The sequence below is a fragment of the Canis aureus genome, chromosome 34 (genome assembly GCF_053574225.1).
Source record: "Canis aureus isolate CA01 chromosome 34, VMU_Caureus_v.1.0, whole genome shotgun sequence".
NCBI classification, from domain to species: Eukaryota; Metazoa; Chordata; class Mammalia; order Carnivora; family Canidae; genus Canis; species Canis aureus.
The window spans coordinates 1,314,117-1,341,238 of record NC_135644.1 but is presented as its reverse complement, the minus strand read 5'-3'; the positions used below and the strand labels follow the sequence as shown (position 1 = coordinate 1,341,238).

The 27,122-nt window shown below is 39.7% G+C and overlaps 1 protein-coding gene across 5 annotated transcripts in view; it reads right to left on the bottom strand.

The window, feature by feature from the left end:
- Positions 1 to 27,122, bottom strand: part of TFPI (tissue factor pathway inhibitor) — an 89,390-nt gene that overhangs the window by 43,196 nt on the left and 19,072 nt on the right. For 2 of the 5 annotated variants that reach the window (XM_077883550.1, XM_077883549.1), the window contains exon 3: positions 24,259 to 24,389. The exons of 2 other annotated variants lie outside the window; for them this stretch is intronic. The gene's annotated coding sequence lies outside the window, so the exon portion shown is untranslated. Of the gene's footprint in view, positions 1 to 11,038; positions 11,285 to 24,258; positions 24,390 to 27,122 lie in introns of those variants that run through there. One more of the 5 variants, XM_077883552.1, reaches the window with a different exon arrangement.

The window sequence follows — 27,122 nt, the reverse complement described above, 5'->3', positions numbered from 1 at the left end:
TGCCTTCAGCTCAGGTCATGATCCTGGGGTCCTGGGATGGAGCCCCACATCAGGCTCCCTGCTCACTGTCCACCCCCAGCCCCGGCGTGTGCCCTCTTTCTCTCTCTTTCTCAAATAAATAAAATTAAAAAAAAAAAAAAAGAACACCTCTACCTGCTATAAATGATGGAAATAAAATGACAGATTTGCTAACCAGTCTTGAAGCGTATCACCTCTGTGCTCTGTATAATAAGACAATATAATGAGATAAGTAGCCTCATGATTTAAGCTGGTGGTGCTGTGACTTTGTCTTACCAGCAGCCACATAACCTAACCGGCAATCATTCTGCTGTTTTTACTCTCACAAACTGGTTATTAATCAATTTGTTTCAACTGTTTTTGATTGGAAAGTGCTTGGAGGAGGAGAAAATAATATCAGTACTACCAAGCCCAGGTCAGAATCCTCTTTTTTTTTTTTTTTTTTTAATCATTACAGCTGTGTTGACATTAAAATAATGCCCGATCTTTGGCTATAAAAGAGTCAAATTTTAAAAATTTTTTTAAAAACTATTTTAGTGTGTTTTATTATTTTTTTTAAGTAATCTCTCCACCCAATATGGGACTTGAACTCACCACTGTGAGATGGAGAATTGCATGGTCTCCTCAGTCTCCTGACTAAACCAACCAGGCATCCCTAAAAGAGCCAAATTTTTAGATTGTTCTAGAAGTATATGGAGAGTAAAGATAAAATATGGAAAATAAGCAAAACATTCTGATTTGGTAAGTAAATTAATACTAGAAACACAGAGTGGTTCAAAAATAAAGCAAAATCAGAACAACAAAAGAAACCTCTTGAAATAATTGCAAACTATTGACTCCACCTATGTTTACTTAAAGATTGGCCAATCCACTAGGAAAATGCCTCTTGGGTCTGGCTCTTATTACAGGAAGTCATGTTTCTGGAGAATTGTGTAATGTGAAATTCCCTGATGTTCATTCATCAGTTAAATCGTGACACGTATCTGTATTTTAGATTGTGACAATCTCATTGATAGAAAGCTTTGTTATTCTTTCTTTCCGACAACAAGCAGTTGTCGGATGTGATTTTATAAAGTTTCTTCTAAGAGCAATACATTAAAAGCTGTTCACTGTGGAGGCCTAACTTCTTGTCATTTATAATGTAAGGAAAAAAAAAATAAATAAAGGAAAATCCTGTAGAAAGGAAGTGGTGACACCAGGGAGAAAGAGTGAATATCTCCATGTTATAAACAAATAGCATACATGAGTAAACTATTTATTTTTTAAAAAATCAACAAAAACAGAAGTGGAGAGCATGGTGATACAATTATATACAGTTAGAGATGAAAGAAACCATAGGGATAAGCATTTTTTAATGAGAACACAGAATCCCAGAAACAGATTTTTCCCCCCAAAGTCTTACATTTGCAAATTGGCAGAACTTCAATTCAAACATGGGAATTGTGACCATTCAAGGAAAAGGCAACTGCACTTCCTATTCTCTCAAGAAAAATCCACTATTCTTGGAAACACCTTCCTCTTTTTTTCCCCTAAAGTGAATTTCAGATTTTTTATCATCTCTAAAAACTAAATTTCGTCAAATTGTAACTAGGGGATTTTTATTCTGTTTTGAGCCTAAGTCCTATAAGTAAAATAAGTCAAGAAGAATTTCATCAATTAAAACAATTTAAAGAAATAATTTGTATGTATATTTTTAAAAAGGAAAAACAAGCTAAACAATAATAAGAAATATTAATTCTTATTTCTAGTTAAGAGAGAACAGAGACCTGTGAAGTAGAGAAGGAAAATTGAGAAGTGATGGGAGGGAAGGAGAGAATAAAGAGATAATTGTAAGTCATGAATAGGGAAAATGTAAATATGTAAAAATATTTCTAAAAGTCTTTAAGTCTGAAGTGAATGTGATACAGATCTGTTAATACTAAAACTACAACGGACAAAGGGAAGCCAAGTAGAAATGCATAATAAAGGAAATAATGCCAAAGATCAAAGATTCTTCATGACATATTTACCCATAATAACTAAAGTCTTTTAGAAAAATATGCGTGGAATTATTTTCTCAAGGTTTTACAGTTAAATCTGTAAGACTTTTTTTTTTTTTTTTCAAAAAAGAGGTGGCATTCATTTTTTTGAGCTCACTTTTCCTCATTATAGTGACTCTGATTCCTATACCAACCCAGTCTAGTTAAAAGCAAAATTTGTCATAGCATACTGCCCCCATTTTTATTCTTTAAGGGGAAAAAAACAAATAAAAGTTTGTATTCTATATCTAAGCCAAAATGGAGGTTTCTGAGAATTCAATTCTGTTCATCTACTAATTCTAATAGCTCCAAATAAAAGTAGATGGAAAAAATACAAATGAATACAGTAAATTTAGGTGTGAGGAGAAAGAAAAGAACTAAATATATTAAATGTGGCTTTCTTTTTTGAAATTACTTAAATTCAATTAATTAACATATAATGCATTATTGAGTTCAGAGGAAGAGGTCAGTGATGCATCTGCCTTATATTAACACTCAGTGCTCATCACATTACGTGCCCTCCTTAACATCCATCCCCCAGTTACCCCATCCTCTCACTCCCTCAGCAACGCTCCGTTTGTTTCCTATGATTAAGTCTTATGATTTGTCTTCCTCTCTGATTTCATCTTATTTTTTTCCTCTTTTCCTCTATGATCCTGTTTTGTTTTTTAAATTCCACATATGAGTTAGATCATACAATAATTGTCTTTCTCTGACTGACTTATTTTGCTTTGCATAATACCTTTTAGTTTCATCCATGTCATTGCAAATGGCAAGATTTCTTTTCTTTTTTTTTTTTTTTTTTGATTGCTGTAAAGGAACAGAGAGCCCCAGCAGATCTGAGTCATGGACCTCCAGGAACCCTTAGCACATTGGTCTACAGCTACTTCCATTCAAGACTGTAAAATGCCAGACCCATAAAAGAATGAGAACTATGAGCCCAAAGAATGAAAGGCAATGGTGTCACTTCCTTTTTTATTCAGAGCATCCAACAAATAGTTTTATTTTTTTGTTGGTTCCTTACAATAAATGCTCATTATTTTACATTTTTATAAAGACGAGTTAGTTTGTCCAAATTGTCATCTTTTTCTCCTATCCGAATTTAATCTAATACATACTCATATAATTAGGAATTGGATAACATCTTCTCGTAAAATGCCCTACTTAATTCTTTTGATTGTAATTTTCTGAGGATGGAGAACAGAGTTTTGATTTTTTGGTAAGCTACTTTAAATCTCAATAATTAAGTTAACTTATACATTATTAAAATGTATGACATTGCATACTTTTTGTATCATGCAAAGGATCTAATGTATAAAAAGCAAATAGGTAATGTTCAGCTTTGAAGATACTTTGAAGATATTAAAAACTGAATCTGCTTATTCAATTGTAATGAAAGAACTGAAAGTGATCTTAAAATGAATTATTCTCTTCTTTGGCTTCTCAAAAACATCTTTTCTCAAAGATTTATTTTTCATGGATAACTTCATGGCTTACCTCACACCAAAAACTTTATAAAGAGGGGGCACCTGGCTGTCTCCGTTGGTAGTACATGCCAATCTTGATATCAGGGTTTTGAGTTTGACCCCATGTTGGGTGTAGAGATTGATTAAAATTTTTTTTAAAAATTAAATATTTTATTTACTTGAGAGAGAGAGCAAGCGAGAGATAGCATGAGTAAAGAGGAGGGGCAGAGGGAGCGGGAGAAGAAGACCCCCACCCCTGCTGAGCAGGGAGCTGGACTGGGTATAGATCCTAGGACCCCAGGATCATAGCCTGAGCTGAAGGTAGATGGTTAAACCTCTGAGCCACCCAGGCACTCCTAAAAATCTTTAAAAAAATCTTTATAAAGATAACTTCCTTATCTTGCCTTCTCCAGGACATATTACTACTTGATACTCTTTTTGATCCTAACTCTATATACCGTTTTCTTTAAATATTTAAACGTGTCTCTGATATATCCTTAATGGTGATATGTACGCTCCTGAGAGATCTGAGGGAAACTACAGACACTTTTCTAAAATGCGAATACACATATGCACAGATATTTTTTTTGTACACATTTCCGAAGACCTCATGGATGCCCACTCATTCATGTGTTTTTAAATGAGGCGTCCTATTACAAGGATAGATGGTCACTTGTATCTCTCTGGCTTTTGACTATGGAGATAATAATATGGAAGGCAGTAAGTGGTAGTGGGAAAAGTAATGTTGGTATGACAATGTAATGGCAAACAATGGTGTCTCAAGAACCTTAACTTTTTTAGAGACTTTATTTAAATGATGAATGCAAATCTAAAATGGCTTTAAAGTTGCTGACCACATATAGGAAAAAAAAAATCTCTCCTGCCATGTAAATTGAGGCTAATCTAAATTCTCCTTAATTAAACATCTTTCCTCAGTTGATACATTCATCGGGATTTTCTTAAGAGAAAAAACACACAACATACAAAAAGAAGTTAATCCTGGGAAGTTAATCCTGGGAATCCTGGGAATCCTTGAATAATGTACACAATCTCGTACATGTTCATAAAATCAAATTCTAATACTAAATATAAATTTTGTCTACGATATTTATCATTTGGAATTATGTTTGCTTCAACTCATATAAATAATTGAGCGGTGAGGTAAACATCCCAATTAATATACATGTAACTGGAGTCCTGGAAAGAGAGGAGTGTGCCTACCAAGGAAAATGGCATCAGATGGAAATATGGATCTATACAAAGTGAAGATGCCACAGCACGTAGCTACATGGTCAAATATAAAAGATTTTTTTATCATTTAAATCTGTTTGAAAGATAATCAGCTCATCAATTTTGACAAATGTGTCATACCAATATACGACGTTAGTAAAAGGAGTTGGGAGCATATGGCTACTCTTTCTAGCTTCATAAGTTTTCTGTAAGTCTAAAGATATTTAATTAAGTTTATTTTAACCAAATGAAACCAGAATAATGACATTGTAGTATGTTACTAATAACGTATATGGAAACAAATTGTGTGACAGCCAGAGCACAAAGGCCAGGGAAGGAAAAGTAGAAAAATACTGTTTGAAGTTTCTTATACTAGAAGAGAAGTGGCTTAATATCTCTTGAAAGTAAAACTGGGATAAATCAAAGCTGTATATTCTAAGCCCCAAAACAACCACTAAAATAAAAAGAATGATGGCAAATAAACCAACATAGGAGGTAAAACATTCTCATACATGATACTAAATTTAAAAGAAGACCCCCAAATACGTAAAAAAGAAAACAAAAATAGATAGGACCAGTAAAACAATAGCTTAAAGAGGGACTTAAATTCAAACCTATCAATTATCACATCAAATGTAAATGTTCTAATTTAAAGGCAAATATTGTCTGGGGTGCCTGGGTAACTCAGTCAGTTAAACATTCAACTCTTGATTTTGACTCAACTCTTGATTTTGACTCACAGTCTCAGGGCCATGAGATTGAGCCCTGCCCTGGGCTCTACACTGGGGGAGTCTACTTCTCTCCCTTTCTCTCCCTCTGCCCTTCCCCATACTCCAGTGGATGTACACACACACACACACACACACACACAAACAAGTAAAATCTTAAAAAAAAAAAAGGCAAATATTACCTGATTGAGCAAAACATCAAGACCAAATTATATGTTGCCTAAAAGCCCATTTTGTTTTTTTGAATTAAATTCAATTAGCCAACATATAGTACATCATTAGTTTCGAATGTAGAGTCCAATAATTCATCAAGTTGTGAATAATACCCGGTGCCCTCCTTAATGCTCATCAGCCAATTACCATTTTATAAACAAACACACAAGTTAAAAGTGCAAAGACCTTGATATAGACTGATAAAAGAAGAGAGAAGGTACAAATAACTAATGTCAGAAAGTAGAGGTTTCACATCATTATAGATTCTAGTATAAGGAAATATTATAAACGATTTTATGCCTATAAATTTGACAATTTAGGTAAATGGACCAATTTCTTGAAAGACAGAAACTACCAAGGCTCACTCAAGAAGAAGTAGAGAACCTGAATAGTCCTATAATTATTTTTTTAAAATTGAATTTTGTAATTACATACCTTTCCACAAAGAAAATTTCAGTCCCAGATGGTTTCACTGGCAAATTCCACCAAACATTTAAAGAAAAAAAAAAATGCTACAAATTTTATATTAACCACTCCAGAAAATTTACCAAAAGGGAGGTAATACTTGCCAACTCATTCTGTGAGGCCTGAATTACCCTGGTATCAAAACCAAAGAAGACAATATGACTGAAAAACATTAGCCTCCAGTACAGCAATATTAGGTAAAAATATGTTCCAATTTTCATCAGGAAACAAAACAGGAAGACCTGTTTTGATTTTTAAAAATTCAGGTATCTAACATTATAATATTTGTACTTCGAGTCTATTAATTGAGAAAATGTAAAGGGAATATCATTAGGAATCTAGAATTCTTCAAACTGAAGTCTTATTAATAGTTTTACTATTTTTATTGTAGTGCAGTAGATACACCATGAAATATGCTATTTTAACCATTTTTAAGTGCACAACCCTGTGTCATTAATTATATTCACAATGCTGTACAATCATCACCACTATCAATGTCTGAAATTTCTCATCACCTCAAACAGAAACTCTGTATGCAGTAAGCAATAACTCACCATTCATCCCATCCTCTAGAGGCTGGTCACCTCTGATCTACTCTCTGGCTCTGTGACTTTATCTATTCTGGATATACACATGGAATTATACACTAAATCTTCTACTGTGTCTGGTTTATTTTACTTAGCATAATGTTCTCAGGGTTCATTCATATAGCATGAATCAGAAATGCATTCATTTTGTATTCATGCATATTTGAAAATAGTTGGTACAAAAAGAGCAAGAGTAGGCATATGACAGTTTGAAATAATCATTTTGATTCCTTTTCTGAGATACTTTGAAGTTTCCTAAATAAGCCTTAAAAAAACATGATCAGGGATCCCTGGGTGGCGCAGCGGTTTGGCGCCTGCCTTTGGCCCAGGGCGCGATCCTGGAGACCCGGGATCGAATCCCACGTCGGGCTCCCGGTGCATGGAGCCTGCTTCTCCCTCTGCCTGTGTCTCTGCCTCTCTCTCTCTCTCTCTCTGTGACTATCATAAAAATTAAAAAAAAAAAAAAAACATGATCAAAATTTTACAATAAACACTATTATTCTTAAGACTCAACCAATTACTGAGATTCACTCCATTATTAAGCCTTGTGGAATGAGGTGATGCTTAGAGATGGGTTATTATGGGATTCAAGGATAGGTTAGCATTGATAAGAATCATGGATAGAGAGAGAAACTGAGCCTGGCAGCAGAGTGGTGGTGGTGGTGCTGAAGCTGTGTTATAGTTGAAGGGTGTCCATGGCACATTGTGCTTGGTGATAAAAACACTACATTTTATTAGTGCCATATTGACTGATACTTTCACATTTCTGATGTCAAAATAGCCTAATCAACAACATATAATATGTATTCAGTCTAGAGAGAATGCTACCATTACATTTTGATTTGGGAATTCCTTGCAATAAGTCCATGATACCTCAGGAAACTGTGTCCCAGCAGATGAAACTATTGGGATAGAAGTATTGCATCGCTGGGACTTCATTATGGACCATAGTGTCCCTTTACTCTTTTGTTTTTAAAATAAATTTCAAATGTGTTTGAAAACACACTTGTTCCAAGTGAGAGAGAACATAGAATTCCAAAGAAGGTGGAATCTCCGGGTGGCTCAGCGGTTTGGCGTCTGCCTTCGGCCCATGGTGTGACCCCAGAGTCCCAGGATCGATTCCCACGTCGGGTTCCCTGCATGGAGCCTGCTTCTCCCTCTCTCTCTCTCTGTGTGTGTGTGTGTGTGTGTCTCATGAATAAATAAAAGGAATCTTTAATTAAAAAAAAAAAAAAAAGAATCCCAAAGGAGGGCCTGAAGAGAGTTGAACAGAGCAGATTAGACATGGGTCCAGTGTTTTTTGTCATTGGTTCTGGAAAGAAGAGATGTGGAAAAGACTAAATCGCCCTCAACCTTTTGGTAGTTGAATCTTTTTTTTTTTTTTTTTTTTTTTAATTTATTTTTTATTGGTGTTCAATTTACTAACATACAGAATAACACCCAGTGCCCGTCACCCATTCACTCCCACCCCCCGCCCTCCTCCCCTTCTACCACCCCTAGTTTGTTTCCCAGAGTTAGCAGTCTTTACGTTCTGTCTCCCTTTCTGATATTTCCCACACATTTCTTCTCCCTTCCCTTATTTTCCCTTTCACTATTATTTATATTCCCCAAATGAATGAGAACATATAATGTTTGTCCTTCTCCGACTGACTTACTTCACTCAGCATAATACCCTCCAGTTCCATCCACGTTGTAGTTGAATCTTAAGCTCTGATTCTAGGAGATACTGCCACTTAGAGAAGAAGTGAAAAAAAGGAAAGAGGAGTAATGAGAAGACTGGGCTCCTGGAAATGACACATCACACCCAGAAACCAGTCATTGAAGATCCCAGAGACCCAGTAGAGATGGTCTAGCATGAAAGAACTTTTTGAAAGAACTTGCACCCTTTCTTCATTTTGGTGAGATTTGATATTTAGAAACGAGGACTTCAATAGTCACTCTTGAATTCAGATTTCTCCAAAGGACAAAAAAATCAGAAAGAAGTATAGTATTGGTATATTTCTATAAAAGGCATAATGCATTTAAAAATGTTTTTAAGAAGACAACTCTGTAAATTAATTTCCCACGTTAAATATTTTAGATGGAAAACCAAAAAGGGAGGGGGCTGGAGATAACTTCAATTGAAATAGGTGAATTACATTATAGTATATTTCCTTAATCACGTCTACATAGCAAAAATAAATTGGCAATACAATTAACTTATTTTAACCAATATCAACATTCAACTTATCTAAAGTATACTAATAAATACTTTTGAGAATCCTAGTCTAATATTCCCTTCCCTTTTCATCTTGCCTTTCCTGCCCTTTACTTTTTTTTTTTTTTTTTTGCAAGAATGTTTACTTGGCTTGCTTTATTTATTTATTTATTTACTTATTTACTTACTCACTTACTTTTTGCTAAAAGGGTAATGACATGAGGTGAAATCTCATAAATTAAAAGTTTGTACACAGTGAATTTAAACCAACCATTTCTAAAGGATAAATAACACATTTACTATTTGGCTAGTTGCTATGTATTCTGGGAATGAGTTAAGCCCTTTGAACTTGGTCTTTTCTTCCCGTAGTTAGCCATCTTGTCCAATTATTTGAATTTGAATAATAGAGATAACAAAGATCAGGAAATTAATTCTGAAGAAAAGAGCAGGTTAATATCATGAAAACTATGAATTAATTCAAAACCAACTTCCCACTTAATAGATTATTTTATTTTTAAATTTGGCAGAAATGTTTTTCATAGAAGGTTCTAGTCAAAATAGTTTTATGACCAACAAGCAAGTGAAGCCTAGGGTTACAATCAGACCCGCAAGCACAATGGGGGCATACTTCATTTGGACACAAACCACATTTCCCAGAGCAATTTTGATCTAATCCTTGGAGATAAAACAAATTCTTAAAGATATCAGACTACGCCTCTAAAAAAACACAAACAAAACAAAATTTGTGCCGCTCAGCAAACCTTATAGAAAGAGGAACCAAATAGTAACGGGTGTGTCATTAAAGTTCTCCAGCAACACACTGTCTACGGTCACTCACCTAAAAGCAAATTTGGTTTCCTAGTGTGACTATTCAAATTGTTAGAAGTAAAAAAAAAAAAAAAAATTAGTATTGTAAAGTTTTACCTCTATAATGTTAATTGTGTGTTTACATTAATAGTTTTAATCTCTGTTGATCCCTATGAATATTTTATATCATTTTACTGACCTGTAGGCTCTAAATTAAATTGCCCGCCCCAACCCATTTTCGGACATGATTGACTTTTTCGCTTAAAGATTAGATGAGACACAGATAACAATGTTTTGAAATGATCATCTCTAGAATGATGAACGACAAAAAAAAAAATTCTAAAAATGTTTTAGGAAAGGATTTGGTTAGGTTTACAAACTTTGCAATGGATCAGGATTGACACCTTTCCCTGCTGGGCCCTTAGGGGCGTCAGCTCTCAGTCCGGGCTGTAGGTTTCCTGCTGGCTTGTGCCCTTTGTGTTTATCACCCAATTTACCGAGTCATTTTGTGACTAATTTCCAGAGCACTGTGACTCAGTGTGGCTCTTGCTTATCTTTTCCTCTTCTTTTCCTACATGGCGCTGCTCTTGGCTTTCATTTTGTGGTAATAGTCCCACAAGTGAGCGTCTCCCTAATCAAATAGCCTTGCCCCCCTCTCGCTCTGCGGCTGAGTACCTCGACATTATGGGCTTCTGTTTACTACCAGGAGCGAATTTTAATGTCATGGCATAGCCAGCGTGAAGGCGACAGCACGGCACGTAGGTACGGGATCTGTTGCTCTAACTGACTTAAAGGAATTCTTGCGTATCCTTATTCAGCATCTTAGAACATGAGCTTCGGTCTCAAGGCTTGCAGCGCATTTCCCTAGAGAGGTTAGGTACCGTAGACCTAAAATACCTCCTTTTGATTGCAAGGATCCTAATCCATGCTGCATTGTAACGATCAACAATTAAAAGCAATAACCAGAAGGTTCTTTAGACGTGCCGGCCAGTGTCTTTATCACACGCCTTTATGTGTTAATAAACGGTATTTAAAAAGGAAAGCAAGTCTTCAGAAAATTCCAATGAAACAGGCACAATTAGCAAAGAACTGCTGAAAAGCATAAGAAAGGCGCCTGGGGCCACCCTCTGACAATGGGGTCAGGGCACGTGTATTTGCCTAAGAAGACAGTGCTGAGCACCTCGTTTGCATAGAAATAGAGGTTCACTGTGTTTCGCCCCCGGCCAGCTCGGGCCTCCCCCAGCCCGGCCTCCCAGCGCCCTCCTCCCAGGAAGAAAGCAGGCCCGAGGGCACGCTGCCACCTACTCACCAGCGAGCCTTGCAGAAAGTTCTTGGAAAGACTGCTTTCCCAGCGGCCTGGGGATACTGTTCCCTGGCAGGCAGGCGCGGGAGGGGGGTTATCTCCTCTGCGTCTTCCCCTGGGCGGCTCCAGGATCTGATCCCGGGGCTGCTGGCCCGCAGCCAGAGGCTCCTGCGCTGGAGGCCGGAGGCCGGCCTTCCTGCCGAGGCCACCCTGGCCGCCTGCAGGCCACGCCAGGCCCTCTGCAAGGCTCTGCCCCCCTGGGCCGGACAAGGGCAACAGCCCGGGACCACCCTGGAACAGCTCTTAGCTCTTGCCTGCACTTCCTGGGGTTCCTGCTGCAATCAGTTCAAGACACAGGAACACCCCCCACTCCCCAGAGTCAGGGATTTCCTAAGCAGCGTCTATTTATCACCGCGTTGTTCCTTAGCAAAATGCACGTTCCCCCCAGTTTGTTTCTTCTTCAAATTATTCTCTTCCCATTATCTCTACAGCAATGAAAAAATCTACCTGCACCTTCTGTGGTCAGGGAGGCCGCCCGTGGCGCGGCCACCGCTGGGCCCTGAGCCCTGCACTGGGGGTTGCCAGCCGCGCAGCCCCAGCCCACTATGTGGACTCCCTGCGCCTCTGTCTCTTTCCCTAAGACAATCAAAGGCAATCAAAGTCCTGGGTTGGATAGGAGGAGCGAGTGGATTGACCCAGACGCGCGGGTGTGGACACAGGAGCACTCCCGACAGCCTCCCACACGCAGCAAACCTCCCCTAGACGTTGGCTGCTGTGTGTGCGACCATTCGGAGTGTGAGGAACTGACAGCTTCCAAGACTGGCAAGTCCGGAGGTACGTCCGCTGCCCTGCTGGGGGCCCTGCTGGGGGCTGCTGCCACCGAGGCCAACCTTGAGTGTGCTCCTGGGGCAATGACGGCCGGTCGGCTCGGGGCCACCAGAGCCTCCCGAAGATGCCAGGTCTCCTGGGCCTGGAGGCCTAGCTCACCTGCCCGGAAACCCCATCACTTTCTTGTGTTTCCCATTTCACATTGTCTTTATGCCTTCGCCTTTTTTCGCTCTCTGGTCTTTGTGCCTTCACCTTCCTTTGCCTCCCTCCTGTCATCTCTGGGTAAGGGCTAACTTCTCTCTGCTTTTAACATAAACATCACTCCTATGTATTGAATAACTATGAGGTATCCAGACAGAAATTACTTCGTCTAGTTCCCTCATCCAGCTTGTGAAGAAGGTCCTTTCTCTGTAGGTGGGTGCCCAGGGCCGGCCACCCCGAGACCGCCCCCTGCGGCAAGAAGACCGCTGTAAGCGGTCAAGTTAAAAGCAACCAAAACCCAGCAGATTCAGAAAAGCCTACTTACCTCCCCACAATCGCCTAAAAGAACGGAGATAGAAGACCTGCTCCAGGACTGGAGCTAGCGCTGGACGTAAGCACGACGGGACCTGAACCAGGCACCGCAGGGAGAGAGGAACCCAGCATGTCCTGTGGGATCAGTCTACGGGGTCTCATTGTTTCTGACGGTCCTGCAAACGTTTGCTTACAAAACATTTGCTCTTTTTTTCATCTTCCAGTGAGTTGTAATCCTTTCTTTTGAAGTCCTAGACCCTTACTCCCTTCCCCTTAGTTCAGAATAACACATACCTTATTTGGCCTTTCTTTAGAATTTCCATGCCTGTGGATTAGCCATATGCAGAAAATTAACATGATTTTCTCCCATTAATCTGTCTCATGTCAATTTAGTTCTTATAGCAGCTAGAAGGACCATGAAGGACCAAGGAAATTCTTCCTTCCTGACTACAGTGGAGGAGAGAAAAAGTAATTTTCCCTGTACCTTTCTAGGTTCTTGGCTGAGACCACTGTGCAATAAAAGATTGACAGAGAAAAACAAACTGAAGTCTAATAACACGTATACCTCCTGTATACATGGGAGATACCTAGGAAAACTGAATAACTCCTTGTAGTGGCCCAAACCACCGCCTTAAACCTCTCTAAAGACAAAAATTAATGTTGGGGGGTGGGTGATCCAGTAATGGGCGCCTCTGGGGAGAAGACGGTACCCAAGACTGGGTTGCTATGCAAATTTAAGTCTTTGCCTTCCCCACTGTTATTTCTAGAGATTTAGTTGTTTTCCTCTTCCTGCTGCAGAGAGGGGGACACCTGTACAGATGGAGATCTCTCTTGGAAACATGAATGTCCCTTAGAAAAGGGTAACTGCTCCACTTCCGAAGCTTTTCCTGCGTCTGTCATTTTTCACAAAATAATCACGTAAAGTAGGAAATTCAGACGTTCAGTTATGGAATGAATAAGTCTCGGGGAATCAAGGGTTCGGCGCAAGGAATATAGTTAATGGTGTCGTAATGCTGCTGTGTGGTGACAGACGGTGGGTGGCGACACGTGTGGAGAGCGTGACGACCCATCGCTCTGTTGTACGTCTGAAACTAAGGTAACAGTGTCAGCTATACGTCAATTAAAGAAATTTAAATAAAGCCATAAATCAAGCCAATGAAATATTACATAAAACATGGTCTGTCTTTCTACTTTCGCAAAAAAAAAAAAAAAAAAAAAAGGAACAAAAACAAAAACCCAAAGCAAACCAAAAAAAATCCAGCCTAAAACAATCCTGGATGCCAAAGAGGCATATTTTGGGGTGACAAATTCCACTCCCTCTCAATGGCCATTTCACAGGATTGGGAAGAGTGAGTACAGCTTGTGGGGCTCTGACTCAATCACGCGGTCTGACTTCAAAGCCCAGATGTTTATTCTTTTGTGCTCCTTTCCACAAAGTCTGTATTTCACACCAAAATAAAGCTTTGCTGTGTGCTGAAACCTCAGGTTTAACAGTGAACTTCTGCGACATGGTCACCATCCCTTACTACCTCGTACCCTGCCCCTCAAGCACATTCAACGGCCCCTTCTTACCCTGATAGTTGAGGAGAGTTGGCTGTTGGGGGATTAGGATAGACACTGATCTTGTTTGGGCTAAATACAGGCTCTGCCCAGGTCGAGGTAAGCTCAGCCGGTCAGATTTCTTCTTTAAGCACTTGAACTAAGAGCTATAGGAAAAGTATACAGTAAGTGCCCGCGTCTTCACTAACTCGCTGAGATGGCGGAAGGGCAGGCAGCTCGTGGCGCGTGCAAGGGGATGGTGTCGAGACAGCCAGGTGAGAGAGGCTGGTGGTGAGCGAGAGCGTGCGGCCCCCAGGAGCCAGGGACGGAAGGAAGCAAGAGCAAGACCGGGCGGGTGAGGTGAGGGATGCCCCAGCTCTAGGGCAAAGGCCTTCTTCACGACTGGTTCGCGCTTTTCTAAGTACTCAGAACATGCATCCTCGTGTTCAATCCCTTTTCCCTTGTTAAGGGAAACCGCAGGCCCCAAATGGCATCCCTTAGGCCAAGTCACCAAACTGGGGCTTCACACCAGCTACCTGTAATCTCCACCTCCCCCGACGTGGAAGTCTTAACTGGCTCCTCAGGAAGTTCCTGAGAAGCGCCCGTGAGGTGACCTGTCGCTGGGCCCTCCACGTTCCCCAGAGGCATCTAATCCACCTAATAACGCCTCATGTCCTTAACCCTAAGGAAGGGTGGCCTTACCTGGAACAGTCCTTTCTTCCCATTCACTGACGTCTTTCTTGTCCCACCCTCCTTCCTATAAAAACCTTGCATTTTGTACGATTCCTTGGCGCCCTGCTCTCTCTTCTAGATGGGAGGCTGCCAAATTCAGGAATTGCTTAATAAAGCCCATCAGATCTTCATATCTCCTGCGTTCAGTTCTTGTTCTTTAACACCCTAACGTCATTGAAGAACTCTGCTCTTTATTACGGAAGGAACTCTACCTGAAGGAGCAACAGCAAAGAGGGAATCAATTTCCCAGAGATCATCAATTTCATATTTGTGTTGTGCTTAGCATCGGTGAGACCTTTTCACTATTTTGTTTCCATACACTTGCACAAACTGGCATCTTCTTGTCCCGAAGACCATAAATGACTGTCACGATAGGACAGCCTGCCACAGCCGGCTCCGTGGACCCCGCTTTTCTCTTTCCCGAGCTTTGCGTGAGCTCCTTCTTGTGGTTTTACCACCAGTTTGCATTCCACTGTGTACAAGTCTCAGTTAGTTGGATAAAAATGTTTCTCACCAACAGTTTGACTATTTGCCATTGTATCTTCAAGTTCTTCGTACCCAACCAGTTACCTGGGTGTCTCAAGCCCCCACCTAAGACTTCGTCCTCTCCTTTTCATTCCTTACCATTCTCTGTTCATTGTTTCCTTCCAGCTCTCACACAATTCAAGTAACATTCCAGGCTCCTACTGTGAGTCTGTGTATTTCTTATCCAAAGTATAAAATCGTCTTCCCCCCCCCTTTATTTGTCCTATGTATTAGGAAACATTTCCTAATTTTATTCATTAAGAATCTCGTCCGTTAAAATATATCGACTATTTCAGCAAGCTCAGGTAACTCTATACGAGTGAGACAAATCCGGAAGGTTAGCTCCTTAAAGGAATTGTGAGAACAGTATGCATTGTTCCAAGATAGAGAACGGTGGAATTTGACAGGATGTCACAAATCGAAGAATACAGAAGTTTTCATGAACATCTTGAACAAAATTAAATGTTATCACATCCAACACTCATCTCATGCACTCCTGTCTACTCTCAACTATGATGAAAGATCAGACATTCTATTACTTTACATTTCAACTAATTACTCATCACACAGAGTGTGACTACTCAGGTCTTTGATGGATTAGGTGAGGGATGAGTGCTTGAGGGCCTCCTTGTCTCAGCCCTTGACCTTTATCCAGAACCTAAACCCTGTACTGCTTGTAGTTCACTTTCCCGAAAGAGGATTACGGAAGACTCATCGACAATTGGAAGCTGTCTACCTTTTCAGATCTCAAATTCCAAAAAAGAATGGCTTCTAAATTTCATCCAACTGTATTCATAGAAACCCTGTGTGATGGATCTGACACAGAGAAACATGGGTGCAAAGTTGCCTCTATTAATTTCATTATTAACAAGTTGAGCTATGAAGCCCCTATTTTTACTAATGTAAAAAAATAATATTGTTTTAACCATTAAGTACCTTAATTTTCTTAGTCTCCAAAAGAGAGATCTCCCCCCAAAAAAGCAATTCTTCTTATAGGGAAACAGGGAATTAGACGCATGCCAGAGAGAAAGGGAATACTTAGATTCTTTTTCTGCTTCTCTCTGCGGTGGATTACATTATTTGTTCACACATATTTACTTCTCCTCCCTTAGGGTCCCAGTTTGATAACCGGGGATAAGAGTATATTTTGCGTCCACGTCGACATCAAGTTTTCTATATTGTGAGCTTCGGCTAATAGAACGAGCGGGTAAAAAAACAAATAAGCAGCAGCTAAACAGATTTTTATGAGCTTTACGGGAAGCTTATGAATTCTATGGTTCTATACTTTTTTTTTTTTTTTTTCATTTTCTCTGACAAATGACTCTCCTGTCCCACAGGAGGGTCATTCACCTAAACTGGATTCACAATAAAGAAGAAATGGGGCACCCACACGGATGAGCCACAAAGGTGACTGAAAATAAGCCATTTCTTGGTAAAAGCCCCATAGAGTTTTAGGTAGTTTGCTATCAAGCATAACTTAGGCAGAAATAAATAATATACTCTCTACCTATATACCTTCTTCCCTCAAAGATGTATTATTTTGTCTGCATCCATATTATTGATTTATGTAAACCTGCATGCTAGACTAAATTGGACCCTTGAGCCCCATTCCTTCTGTCTCTCTGAAGCCCTATTCTTTCTTTCTTTTTTTCTTTCCTATGCACTTCATTGCAGGATATGAAGTAATTTTGGGGAAATGCTTTCCGGAAATTGACTGATGGTAAACACCAGTATAAACAAAATTAAACACCAATCAATTTGAAGCATGTTTCAAAGTAAATTCTTAGGAAGCAAGATAGTAATAACAAAAGGGTCTTTAAGTCAGTCACAAGCTGACTCCAATTATAGAAAAATAAGTTCTTCTCTAATGAGGTTGAATTTTCACATCGAAATCAAAATGAGTGCTTACATATAAACCTGAGAACCAGAATCCTGATGTAGCTTTTGCTTCATCTCGTTCATATTTTTATTAATAGTAAAATTCTTTCTTTTTTATGAGAATGATTATTGAGAAGTGGTGGTATCGTGGGACCTTGAACGTCTAGTCACAGTTGAGGGTTATTTCGCCTTCTCAGGAGATTCTCCTCCGGACGCTCAGTCATAACTTGTGTTATTAACAGGCAGACATCTTGAGCAAATGATTTTCCTTATTAGATAAAATTTCATATTAACTAAGAAAATAGGGAAAGCTACATTTTTGTGTCATCGGTGCTTAGGCATTGCATTTCACAGTTATTGCTACTTATTGATATTTTTAAAATGTGATGTCTCAGAGGAAAAATAAAACAAGCTGAATTCCTGGCTTTTTCTTTCCAGAAATCTAGAGTCACATGTCCTATTAGACAACATGGTGAGATTACTTAGAACCTTCACCTTCATCAATGTGTTTTTTTTTTTTTTTTTCCCCTCATCTTATTTGGTTTAACTCCGGTCACAATCTAGAATGTATATCTGTGTCTCTAAAACATGAATAAAGAGGTGCATTTTTATGCTTTATGTCTGTTTAAAAAGTATCACACAATCTCAGGTCACAACAACCTCGGGTACTTTTTGTTGTTGTTGTTGTTGTTGTTGTTGTTTTTGTTTTTTTTATTTTTTATTTTTTTATTTTTTTTATTTTTATTTTTATTTTTTTTTTCAACCTTGGGTACTTGATCTATATCAAGACATATGTCTTGTCAAGACATATGACAAACTTCATATGTCTTTTTTTTTTCTCTCTTTGAAACTTTTTATTTTTTAAGGGTCCTGAGTGGCTCAGATGGTTTAGCATCTGCCTTCACTTCAGGCTCTGGTCCTGGAGCCCTGGGATCAAGCCCCACATCGGACTCCCTGCTCAGTAGGGAACCTGATTCTCCTTCTACCCTTCCCCACTGCCTGTGCTCTATCTCTCTCTTTCTGTCTCTTAAATAAAGTCTTTCTAAAAATCTATATAAAAAGGAAAACTTTTTTAGTCCATCTATGTGTTAGACACTATACAAAGTATTGAGATTACAACGTTACTTAGGCTGCTTTGTTCTCAAGAAGCAGGATGATAGCCACGTTCCAAGTGACAGACAGGTGGCAAAGCCTGAATTAGAGTAATCGGCAGGGAGATGAAGATGAAGAGACAGAGACAAGGGACTAATGATAACATGGTGAGGCAAGAACAGGTGGATCCAATGGGGTCTTCTCTATAAGGAATAAGAGGAGAGGAAATGGTGCTGGGCATCCAAGCCAGGGGTCCTCCAGAGGACAGCTGCCATGCCTTCTAGTGCCCAGCCTTTTACATATTTCTAATCATCGTCACAACTCTTCAAAGAAGATCTCAAGTACTGCACTCTTCACTTTGCAGTATTTTCCTCTCCTATCTGGACCGACTTTTAGAGAGCACTGTTAAAGCAGAATGGGTTCAGGGTAGTGAGATAAAACCTAGTTTTTTAAGGCATACACATCTGTGTATCTTATGTCTAAAAAATACTGATGTAAGCTAGGGTTTTTAATTTTAAGAAGAGAAACTCAAAGTGTGGGAAGTCATAGTATGCGTTACCTTAAAGTATTCAGGAGGTGATTGTGTAGAAATGACAGTAAATTTAGTCTATTGTGCTCCAGAGAGAAGAGTTAGGTGGATGAAGATGTTGGGGACACATAGTTTTAGCTTAAAACTAGGATAACTTTCCTACCAATTATAGTTTAAAAAGATAAGCCATCCTATGGTAAGGAGTGTGCCCATTCCTAAAAGTAAGAAAGGAGGGAAAGTGGCATGTGGGAGGCATGACGTCCTAAAGACGTCCCGACGTCGGGTGAAAGAACTGGACTAACTGGAAAATCACGTCACTAACTAGAAAATCACATCCAGTCTTCAAAACCCCTGAGCACTTCTTACTCTTTGATGAAGGATAACGTAGCTACACATATAAAAACAATAATATAAATAGCAGACATAGTAACAATCCTTGATGTTTACTTAAGGCTTACTTGGTGCCAGGCATTATTCTCCATGCGTCGTATTTAAGAGACCATCATGGAATGGGTGATACTATTCTCCCATTTGGAGATAAAGATAAATGGTTCCTTCATTTGTGCAAATTCATACAGCTAATCAATGAAAGTGGGATCTGAATCCAGATAGTCCGAATTCTGAGCATACGGCCTTAACTATTAGGCTGCACTCCCTCTCTGTTTTAAATGTTTTGTTACCTTTCTAGCAATTTCTAAATTATGTAAAGTCTAGAAATAGAGAAATTCCACCTCTATTATGCTAAAAGAATTTACACACTGCTTTGTGAACCGGTAGATATTGACAGTGATATCGAGTGCAGTATTTTTGTAAAAATGTAAAATTAAAGACAAAAAAAAAATCAGTCAACATGGAATAGATAAATACGTTGTGGCAATCATTTGATAGAATATTATTTGGAAAAATAGGTATTCATGAATATCTGTGAACATGTCCAGGACTCAAAAATAAATCAGTAAGTAAACAACCTTGGGGGATGCTTGGGGGGCTCAGCAGTTGAGCAGTTGAGCCTTCAGCAGGACATGATCCTGGGGTCCCGGGATCAAGTCCCACGTCAGGCTCCCTGCATGGAGCCTGCTTCTCCCTCTGCCTGTGTCTCTGCCTCTCTCTGTATCTCTCCTGAATAACATCTTAAAAACAGAAAAACAAAAAACATGGGGTACCCAGCTGGCTCAGTCGGTAGACCATGTGACTCTTGGTGTTGTGAGTTCAAGTTCCGCATTGGGTATAGAAATTACTTAAAGATAAAATCTTAAAAAAAAATAATAAGCAAAATGAAGAACATCATTTCCCTAACTTTGGAAACATAGTAATACCATATATTAATACCATATATTACGGAAATACCATATATTAATACCATATATTAAGTAAAGATGCATGTGTAATGAAAGGAGATGCATTTATGTTAGTTGGTTGTTCTGGAAAGGAAAGGAGAGGAATACAACTGGGACAGGCTATAAAAAATAGTGCAATCTTCAACTGTATTTGTAATATTTTTATGTCTTTTATATAAAAATACTGCATACTATATTTTATATAAACACTATGCAGCAAAATGTCAATACCTTTATATAAAATACATAGAAAATACGAAAATGTTAAGATTTATCAATTGTACATGATCATTACTTGGATTCTTGGCATTTTATTTCTGATACTTTTCCTTGTTTATGAATATTCTTTTTTTTTTTTTGTTTATGAATATTCAAGCTAAAAATCAACCAGAACATATAACAACGAGAGACTAGATAGAGAACGTTTCCACTGTTCATTGTCTCCAAAATGTTTAATTTTTGAAATTCTAAAATCTGCCAAAATGAAGGCAGAAAATATGGCATCAAGGCGACATTAAAAAAAACAAAAACAAAACAGTAAGTTCTGGAAACATTAGTTGACCATTTTTATCCCAATGTGACTAGAAGAGTGGGGAGTCTTTGACTAGAAGAGTGGGGAGTCTTTTACTTTTATGAAATGAGGCTGTTCTTTTCTGTGATTTTCAGAGTCAATACACATGAAAGGCCTAAGTGTTTCCTGGGTGGCTTCACTACCTGTTTCGGAGAATCGACAACCAGTTAGTGCTAGTGTAACAGGTGTGTGGAACCAATGAAAGTATCCCCTCTAAGGGCACTGATTGCTCTTCCCAGTGGCCTTATCACAAAGCCGGTGAGCGGCCCTGGCGGGCTGCGTGGACTGGGGCACAGCACTGTCCTGGGCTGGCTGCCCGGACATGTAGGGTGACAAATACCTTCAGAATCTTACTCTCAAAGGGGGTTTATTTTTGCCTCCGTTTCCTTTGTATCGTGAGGATAATGAATAAATAAGGTTCTTCTGGGGGGAGGCCACGTCACTCTTTAGAGGCAGAGGGTCAACTTCGTTGACTGTGAACCGTGTGCCTAATAAAGTGGAGGCTGTAAGAGCATCCTTGGTGTGCTATGGAACCGCGGGTGGGAGCAGGATGGAGGCCCTGTTGGCTATAGGCCCCGGAGTCCCCATCCTACTGGGTCGTGGGCAAGAAAGGATGCTTGGGTGGGGCTTCAGGGTCACAGCTGGGAGGGAAACTAATGTGATCTTGTGTACGGGGCCCTTTGGGCCAACCCAGTATGCTTTTGGTTGTGTCTACATCTGACTGTAAGAACTGTGGGCTGTTTCCACATCTTGGCTATTGTCAATAATGTTGCAATAAACATAAGGGCACATTAAAAAAAAAATGTAGTCTCGAAGACACTTTACACCTTGTGACATCACGTTTCGATCTTGGAACACATCTGATGTGGCGCCAGGAAAGCCCCCCCTTCATAGGCCCTCCCCTGCGAGCCGGGCGGATCGGGCGATGTGACTTGTGACCTTGCCCTGAGCTTCAGTGCACGGGAGAACAGCCAGTCAGCCTCGTCCTCTCTGTGACCCTAACCTCAGCTCCCCACAAACATCAACTAACTTGAGGGAGACCCAGGCCCGTAGACTCTTCGCTCATCCTTCCGGATAAGAACAGAATTCAATTTTGGGAAGCTGTGGGCTTCTGCAGAGCGGGTAGTAGCACAGCTGACTCAACTCGCTACAACCTCCTCCAATCTGCTGGCCTCCCCAGCAGCTTAACTTTATATTTATCCCAGAGTTCTCGACCTTTCCACTATTGACATTTGGGGACAGATGATTCCTTGGTGCAGTGGGCTTTCCTGGGCCCCGTGAAACACGGCCAGCCTTTCTATATCAGATGCCAGGGGCAAATCTCCCCTGAGGGCGACAACTAAAAATGTCTCAGATAATTTTTTTTTAAGAGGTTGAGGGGTGGGGGTGGGGGGCAAGGGAGAGGGACACGGAGAATCTTAAGCAGGGACCATGCCCAATGTGGAGCCCAACCCGGGGCTTGACCACATGACCTGAGCCGAAACCAAGATTTATTTCAGGCACTGAGCCTGCCAAGTGCCCCTTTGGCATATCTAACACCCCTTAGGGGGCAACATCTACTTCCAGTTAGAAGCTTTGTTGAACCCTGAGCCCAATTCTGGAAAACCTCAGGGTATCAGGGTCTTGTAGCTTCGGGCCCTACACTGACCCATGCCCTGTCCCACGTTATTCCTCTGAAATTCTACTCCGGGAGCTTTGGGCCTATGATGACGTGGCTTCTCTGCAAAGCTCATCTAGATGTAGGAAGTGGGCATTCCTTCAGCTCATTTGCATTTCAGATAAGATAAAATAGCACTCAATAAAATAGCCAATTAAGTAAGAGTAACTGCTAAGTATTAAAAATAGGGAAAGTATAGAAAAGACCAAACTCGAATAAACCATTACTCCTATACATCGCCTGACTAGAGGCATCACAAAAATGATATATTCTCAGCAGAGAGAGAGCTCTATGCGCATGCATGTACGTTATGTGTCTGTTTTTATGTCTGTTTTCAAAATGGCACCGTGTCTATCCATACGCAGTCTGTTTTTAATCATTTTACATCTTTTTTTCCACAGTACATAGTCCTCAAATACACTATTTTAATAGTTCTGTGTTATTTAATTGCAAACGTTTCATTGTTTGGTATGCCAACATCCTGTTGTTAGAAAGCTTCGACTTTTAACTGAAAGGAAAGGATCTACACTTTACAGGAAATATGTTCTAGAAAGTCTGTAGTCCTGTCACCACAGGGGTATCGATTATCTATTTTATGTCACAGGAACTAGGCCTGTTTTCTTCACGAAGTCAGCCAGGTTGATGCCACGGATCCGTGGACCTCTGTATCCCATGAGGCCCATGGTGATGTCCTCCAGTCGTACCGTGACACCAGCAGAAGATTCACCTCCCAGGAGCTAAGACTCTTTGGGATGGGACAGGGTGGGGCTTAAAACTATGGAGATTCTCACTGATAATGTTTCCTCTGGTTATTACAGAATCAGAGAAAGTCAAGCAGGAACAGTAGGGTTGTTGAGCTTTAGGAAGAACAGTAGGGTTGTTGAGCTTTAGGAAGAACATGCACCAAGTGTGGTGTGTCTACTTAAAAAGAAGACTTAGGGACGCCTGGAGGGCTCGGTAGTTGACCGTCTGCCTTGGGCCCAGGGCGTGACCTGGGTGTCCCGGGATCGAGTCCCGCATGGGGCTCCCTGCATGAAGCCTGCTTCTCCCTCTGTCTGTGACTCTGCCTCTCTCTCTGTGTGTGTCCCTCATGAATAAGTAAATAAAATCTTTAAAAAAAAAAAAAAAAAAAAAAAGGAAAAGAGAGAGAAGACTTAGCCCAGTGTTCAAGTTTTTTTTTTTTTTGTTTGTTTGTTTATTTGTTTTCTTCCCCCAGGGTTCAAGTTTGTGAGTAGAAGTCTAACTGCTGTCTGCAATGTGTGCTTGATGAATCTGTACAGTGTTAGGGTCTAAAAATTATGTTTACGACAATTTATCTCAAAGAAGTTTTAAGTGGAACAGGTAATAGTTTAAAAAGAAATGGAGTATTCCTTGTCATTTTTACTTGACCCTGATTACTTGGTTTCTAAGTATCTGATATGAAATAACTACTTGGGTAATAATTCTTCATTCAATATATTTATTTTATTCAAAACAAAAGTGTTTTTATTTTTGTCTCTTAAGTATTTGTGTTTTCACTCATCTTTTCTAAAAGAAACCCCCCTCCCCCAAAATGCTGCTCACCGCCAATTGGAATTCTGAAGATAAAGGACTCACTTAATGTGGATTTATGCTCATCTGTCTCCCTTTGTCTAAATGACACAAGACACTGCTACAAAAGCGAGAGTGGTTGGCAGGCATAATTTGACTAGGATTTTTTGTAGGAATCATAAAAATATTGCAAAGAGATAAACTTTGTTTTAGAGATTTAAAAAGCTATTTCTCATAACTTCATATGTTTTTATTGAAATATTTTTTGCCGACAAATTTCTTAGGAAAAATCTCAAACTAAAATAAAACAGCATATAATTACCCAACATGAACATATTTACTATTAACTGTATAACAAACTCTGATCTAGGACCTAAGGAAACACTGAAGAGTGACACAAGTAAAACCCTTGTCTCCTTGAAACCTTCATTTTAGAGCAATAAACCGAATGTCACTAATGACGTAATGATTACAGCAAACGAAAGAGAATCTCACCTTATAAAATATCTCCTTTTAAAGCTGCTTAGAAAAAAGTTATTCCAAGAGCTTCACATAAAATTCTATTTCCTTAATTTATACGGAATTGTGTTAATTTATCTTGTAGAGGTTTTCACTAATTTCAATATCTGAAATGTAAAAACAAACGTTTATTCATTTCACATCTTGATTAATTTCTTAAAACTTTTAGAAAGCTTCAAATCAGTGTTTAACAAACTATCATAAATCAGCTTATGATATTACCCATATACCAACTCCTTCAAAGACACTTTTAAAAAAGTTTTTTTCTTAGTTTTACAGGCAAAACATACAAAAATTTCAAATTGCAGTCCATTGAGTAATGATGAAGTCAAGTGTTCATTTTCTTATTAAACGTTTTCATTTTTTCTTTTGTGAAGTGTTATTTATATTCTTTGTTGGTTTTTCTTTCTTTTTTTTTTTTTTTTGCATTTTTGGTGTGCTTTTTTTAAATTTATGAGTTCTCATTTAATACCCCGGATTTTCTCTTAAAAAGCTTAAAATTGAGGTAAAAGGTACACTGATATTTATCTTTGATTATTAAAACATGTGTGAAATTTCCAAAATTTGGCTCAAGAAAATAAAATGTCATTATTTGTTAAAAGAATAATATATTATTCTTATACACACAATAATATACATTGTGTGTATGTATATACACATTTATATACATATATATATATACATACATATACATGTTTAAGGGTAAAATGTGGGGCGCCTGGGTGTCTGCCTTCAGCTCAGATCAGGATCCCAGGTTCCTGAGACGGAGCCCTGCATTGGGCTTGCTGCTCATGGGGGGGGGGGGGGGGGGGGGCTGCTTCTCCCTCTCCCTCTGCTGCTCCGCTCCCCCTGCTTGTGTTCTCTCTCCCTCTCTCTCTGTCAAATAAATATATAAAATCTTTTATAAGAAAAGAGAAATGCAATATTTCCTCTATTATTAGGCCATTGTATTGAAGTAAGGAAATCTGTATGATACAATATGATAATAACAGTAATAATAATGATGATGGTATTAATGGAAATTATTGAGCATCCCTATATATACCTAGTAGTCTGCTCTACCTTTTACAAATAATTATTTTAATCCTTAATCCTCTAAAGTAGTGATTGTTATGATTTTTAATTTGAAGAAATTTGAACATTGGAAAGCTTAATTCAACTGGCCAGAGTTTAGCATTTACAGGCAGTAAGTAGACAGACATAGTTTAAAAACCACACTGGGTCTTATATGTTGGCCAATTGAATTTAAATAAAATTTTTAAAAACTTAAAAAAAAAAAAAAAACAGGGGCACCTGGGTGGCTCAGTGATGTCTGCCTTGGGCTCAGGGCATGACCCCGAGGTCCTGGGATCGAGTCCAGCATCAGGCTCCCTGCATGGAGCCTGCTTCTCCTTCGGCCTGTGTCTCTGCCTCTCCCTGGGTCTCTCGTGAATAAATAAATTTTAAAATAAAATTTTTAAGTAATAATAAAACTGTGGCAATCCCAGTTCTGTGATCTGTGCAGTGGGCACTACGTTCTCAACACCCACCACAAAAGTGTAGAGTAAACTACATTCTGATTCCCATCAAAGAGTCCTGGCCTTGTCATCACAAAACTCACTTTCTATTCTACCTTCTTTTATGTTTCATCTTCCTAATGCGAAGACTGAAGTTCTTTAAGAAAAAGCAGTGTTTAGGGGGAGTATTTATTTGAATGGGAGAAATTTGGAATTGTGTCAAAATCTTCAGAAATAGTAAGGAAAACTGTGATACTCTGAATAGTGTCTTCCTTCAAACTCTATGAAAATGATTGCTTTCTTGCTCTTGGCGAATATGGGGCTATTTGTGGTTAATTACCGCCCTCTGTTGACAACATGTTAAATGTCTTAATTTATGTTTCAGAGTATTTAAGGTCAGAATCAAAAAATTTCACCTGCAAATCTCACCTACAAAGATGAGTAATTAAATCTAAAAGGATGCAGCGCCTTGCCTAGCAGCATGGCTGGCTAATGATTAAGGACAGAAAGACACCAGGTCTGTGATCATGATCTTGATCAATCTTGTGTTGACTAGATTTAAAATAGTGTTTTTATCCCTGATAATATTTTCCTTTTCCTGAGACTCAAAAACAAAATTTGCAATAGTTAAGAAAAAATTTAAAGATATTAAATTTTTTAAAAAAATAAAAGCACTCGTGGGGGCTCAGTGGTTGAGCCTCTGCCTTGGGCTCAGGTCATGACCCCAGAGTCCTGGGATCGAGTCCCACGTCAGACTCCCTGCAGGGAGCCTCCTTCTCCCTCTGCCTGGGTCTCTGCATCTCTCTGTGTCTCTCATGAATAAATAAATAAAAATCTTTAAAAAAGAAGAAGAAAGAAGAAGAAGATGACTTAAAGGGAAGGCCTGGCCGTGGGGAAATGTTGGAGCAAAAGGAAGCAGAAGAACTGTACAAAATGTCAACGCAGCCAATCGTATTCCCAAAATTGAATGAGTAGAATGAAAAGAAGAAGCAAAGAAAATACAAATTTAAACTGAGCGTTGTTTCAGGCTAGACAGGCATTGTGGACAGTCAGCGGAGTGAGGGGGATTCCCTGGCGCCCCAACACGGGCTCAGCAGTCAGCAGAGCCGTCGTCTACACCCGCGGGAACTGTGGTGGGCGGCAGGTACCGCCGGGTCGCACACACAAGGGGGCCAGGGGGAGGCCTCGGGGGGAGGAGCAGGTGCGGGAGGGCGGGCCCAGGCGGGAGGCCTGGGGGGGCGGCAGGTGCGGGGGGGCGGGCGGGGCCCAGGCAGGAGGCCTGGGGGGGGCGACAGGTGCATGGGGGGGCGGGGCCAGGAGGGAGGCCTGGGGGGGGCGACAGGT